We start from the raw sequence: 5,000 nt of genomic DNA, 5'->3' as shown, positions 1-5,000 counted from the left end.
AGTACTATTGTAATATCCACTGTAACACAGTTTGCAACACTCCTTTTAATACCCTTTGTAACACATTTATAACACTCCTTCTAAAACCCTTTGCAATAACCTTCCAACACCCTTTGCAATACCCTTCCCACACCCTTTGCAATGCCCTTCCAACACCCTTTGCAATACCCTTCCAACACCCCTTTTAACACATTTTAACACTCTTAAAATAATTTTAACATCCTTTCTTTTTTTCCCACAGGTAAGCAGCCATCTTCTTGAACTCCGAGTAAATCTGTGTAAGTACATAAGTTTGTAAGTAGATAAATACTTACATCGCAAATACTTGATTGAATGGATGAAATATTAAATAGGGAAATACGTTAATGGTTAAATAGGTAGGTAAAATGCATAAGTTATTAGCTGAATACATAAATGAATGTGTTGATTTGTAAATAAGTAAATACGAAAGTACGTTTTTTTAAGGTAACGAATAAAATACTCGGATGAAAAAGAAAATCGAAGGAAATATATAAACATTTAATGTAAATGAATAATGGAATAGATAAATAAAACAACGAAAGAAACATAAGAATGATAAATTACGAAGGAAATAAAGTGAATGAAGAAAGATCCGCGAATATTCAATTAAGAATAGACTTGATTAGAAGCGAATATTTAGAATTACACAAATATTAAAACCTACAAGAAAACGTAAATTAATTACTAAATAGATGAGAACTGAGATGAGAATTTAAATAGAAGCAACTATTGTTTAAACATACAGAGAAAAAAATGCTAATGAATAACCCGATAAAATAGAAAACGTGAGTCTAAGCAAATGATTTCGAAGTAAACAAATATCTACACATGAATAAAAATTGCATAAATAAAAACGTAAATTGAAGCAAATATTTATACGTACAACAAAACGTAAATAAGTAACCAAATAAATAGTTATTCAAATGAAAACGTGAACAGAAGCAAATATTTTCTGAGTACGCAAGTATTTAAACGTACAGCGTAACGTTAATAAAGGTTATATAAATGAAAACGTAAATAGAGAGGAGAGAAACAGATATTTAAACATACAACAAAACGCAAATAAATAACAAAATAGTTATTGAAATTACATCGTGAACAGAAGCAAATATTTTCGTAGTGACGCAAATATTTAATCATAAAAGGAATCAAATAAAAGAAAACGGAAAAAAAGAAAAAAATGGAGGTATTGAAATGAAAAAGTAAATAAAAGCAAATGTCTAAACAAAGAACCGAATAAAAACATGAATAGAAAAAAAAAGGTTAAAATAGACAAGAAAACGTAATTTATATATATATTTTTTTTTTCAAACAAATATTAAAATCTTTTCGATATAAGGTAAACACATATTTAAACATACAATAAAACATAGATGAACAAACACAAGAATAGGTATTGAAATGAAAACGTGAATCGAAGCAAATATTTCGAAGCAAACGAATGTTTAGATATAAAACAAAATGGAGAAACAAATGACTAGGAATTGAAATGAAATCGTGAACAGAAGCAAATATTTTCGCAATGATGCAACACCCGACGTGACAACTGCAACGGTGCAACGGTTGGGGCAGGGCGCGGGTATCTGATCCCTCGTGCAGGCGGATATGTTCAGGCTGGGTGGGGTGCGTGTGGATGGGTGGGTGGGTGGTTGGGAGGCTGAGTGGATGTTGAAGTGGGTTGGGTGTGGATGAATGGGAGGGTGAGTGGATGTGGGTGTTCTGGTGGATGAGTGGATGTGGGTTGGTGTGGATGAGTGGGAGGGTGAGTGGATGTGGATGATAAAGGGGGTTTGGGTGTGTGTGGGTTGGGTGAGAATGCTTGGAAAGGTGGGTGGATGTGGGTGTTTTGTTGGATGAGTGGATGTGGATGTTGAAGAGGGTTATCGTGGCCCTGGATGTGTGGATGTTGAGGTGGATGTGGATAGTTTGGGAATGGTAGGTGGATATTAAGGCGGATATTCTGCATGGGATGTCCTTTTTTTGTGGATGTTTTTGAATGTTGATTGATACGGTGCGTGGGCTTTGGATGTTAACGGAATGTACAGTAGAACCCACACCTGTTATTCAGTACAGTGTAAATGTTTTGAATGTTGAGCGAATCTATAGAGAACCCCCCCCCCCCAACCCGTCATACTGTACTGTGTATAGAATGTTGAATGTTGACTGAATTTAAACCATTCCCTACAAACGAAATATTGATATGCACTACGTATTCATTTTGAATGTTGCGTGAATGTGGACACAAACTCCCTTATCATACATTTTATTAAGCATCTGTGTGTGTGCATTGAATGTTGCGTGAATGTGGATACAAACTCTCTTATCATACATTTTATTAAGCATTTGTGTGTGTGCATTGAAGGTTGCGTGAATGTGGATACAAACTCCCTTATCATACATTTCATTAAGCATTTGTGTGTGTGCATTGAATGTTGCGTGAATGTGGACACCAAACTCTCTCTTGGATGCGTAGTGAATGTCAAGCTGTCCTCAACCTGCGTCTTGAATGTGTACACTCCGAGGGGATGTGTTGTACACCGTGACTGACTTAGGTGTGTAGTGGGAATGCATAATGCAAGCGGCTTATGTGCACTAGAGGGGGGGAGGGGGGTTGACTGAGGTCGTGGCGGGTTTTGGATGTGGAGAAATGTGCGTTGGTTTTGTTGAATGTTGATTTTTTGTTGATTCTGTCTCTCCCTACACCTTCTCCCCCCTCCCCCCCTACCCTCTTCGTGCTGTCGGTTTTCCCCGATCTTTTTCGTCCTTGTTTCGTTTTCCTCTTTTGGTTGTTTTGTTTTGTCTTTTCTCGTGTCTTCTCTTCTCTTTTCCTTTCTTCTCTACGCTGTTCTACTCTTTTCTTCTCTTCTCTTTCTTTTCTTTTCTTTTCTTTTCTTTTCTTTTCTTTTCTTTTCTTCTCTTCTCTTCTCTTCTCTTCTCTTTTATTTTTTTTTTCTTTTCTTTTCTTTTCTTTTCTTTTCTTTTCTTTTCTTCTCTTCTCTTTTTTCTCTTTTCTTCTCTTCTCTTCTCTTCTTTTCTCTTCCTTCCTCGCTTCTCCATCTCTTCTCTCTTTCATCTTCTCCCTTCCATCTCTCCTTTCCCACTTCCTCTCTCCCTCGGTCCTTTCCCTCTCTCTCCCCTTTTTACCATCACCTCTTTCCCCCTTTTTCTCCTTCCCTCTCCCCTCTTACTTTTATTCTTCCTCCCCTCTCTCCCCTCTTTTTTCTTTTATTCTTCCTCTCTATTCCTTCGTCCTTCCCCCATCCCCCTCTCCCCTTTAAAGCCACCTCTCCCCTCTCATCCTCCAACCTCTGCTCTCTCTTCACCCTTCCCCATCTCCCCTCTCTCCTCTTCATCTCCCCTTCACCCCCCCTCCCCATCTCCCCTCTCTCCCCATCTCCCCTCTCTCCTCTTCATCGCCCCTTCACCCCCCCTCCCCATCTCCCCTCTCTCACCCATCTCCCCTCTCTCCTCTTCATCGCCCCTTCACCTCCTCTCCCTCCTCCTCCCCCTCCCACTCCCGTAACATGTACTGTGGCCCATGTGTTTAAATGTGTTTGTTTGTTAATTGTGTTTCGGTTAGATTGGAAGGGATCGGATAGGTTAATTTGATGTGGGAATGATTGATTGTAGTTGTTTTGTTTTTGTTTTTTTTGTTTTGTTTTGTGTTTGTTTTTTGTTGTTCTTGTAGTGTTTTGATGGATTTGTTTATGCTGTGGTTGGATGCTGGCGGTGATGGATGTCGAGAGTGCAGTTGGGGCGCTGATGTTGACGATGGTGGGACGTGGCTTAGTAGTAGTAGTGGTAGTAGTATTAGTAGCTGCAGCAGTGATGGTAGTTGCAGTAGAAGTAGTAGTAGTAGTAAAAGTAGTAGTAGTAGTAGCAGTGATGGTAGTAGTAGTAATAGTAGTTGCAGTAGGAGTAGTAGTAATAATAGCATTTACAGTAGTAGTAATAATAACGATGGAAATAGTAGTGGTAGCATTATTAGTGGTGGTAGTAGTAGTAGTAATAGTAGTAGTTTTAGTAGTAACAGTAGCATTAATAGTAGTAGTAATAAGAAGTAGTAGTAGCAGCAGGAACACCCAAGTACTTAGTAGTAGTAGAATCAATAAAGGCAGCGGCAGCGGCAGTAGTAGTAGTCGGTTGAAGGTGCAGGTCGGTATAGTTGCAGCAAATGCAGTGCGTTGTGTAAATGTGGCGGCGCAAGGGCTGTCGTTGGTAAAGAGTTTGTGGCGGCGCTGGCGACTTAACTTACACAAGAGGATTATTTCGACGGGATTAACTGCATGTAACTCGCAGGGGATGGAGGGGAAGGGGGGAAGGGGGGGAGGGGAGGCGAAGGGGGGATGGGAAGAGAGGGGAAGGCGAAGGGGGGATGGGAAGGGAGGAGGCGAAGGGGGAGGGGAAGAGAAGGGGGGAGGGAGGGAGGGGAGGCGAAGGGAAGGGGGTGAAGGGGGGGAGGGAGGCGAGGGGGGATGGAAGGAGGGGTAAAGCGGGGAGGGGAAAAGAGGGGGAGAGGGGGAGGGCAAGGCAAGGCGAAGCAAGGGGAGGCAAGGAAGGCAAGGTAATAAAGGTGAGGCAAAGCAAAGCATGGCAAGGCAGGTCAAGCCGAGCCAAGCCAAAGCAAGCCTAAGCAAACCAAACCAAACCAATTCAGGTCAAACCAAACGAAAGCAAGTCAAACCAAACCAAACCAAAGCAAACCAAACCAAACCAATTCAGGTCAAACCAAACCAAAGCAAGCCAAGTGAAACCAAACAAAACTAAGTCGTCAAAGCAAGCCAGGTCAAACCAAACCAAGTCGTCAAACCAAACCAAAGCAAGTCCAAACCAAAACAAGTCAAGTCAAACCAAACCAAACCAAACCAAGCCAAACCAAACGAAAGCAAAGCAAGCCAAACCAAACCAAACCAAGCCAAACCCAAAACAAAAACCAAACCACAAACCAACAACACAAACAAAACAAGCCAAACAACAAC

The sequence above is a fragment of the Penaeus monodon genome, chromosome 18, assembly GCF_015228065.2.
Source record: "Penaeus monodon isolate SGIC_2016 chromosome 18, NSTDA_Pmon_1, whole genome shotgun sequence".
In the NCBI taxonomy this organism is placed as follows: domain Eukaryota; kingdom Metazoa; phylum Arthropoda; class Malacostraca; order Decapoda; family Penaeidae; genus Penaeus; species Penaeus monodon.
This window is presented reverse-complemented; position numbering follows the sequence as displayed.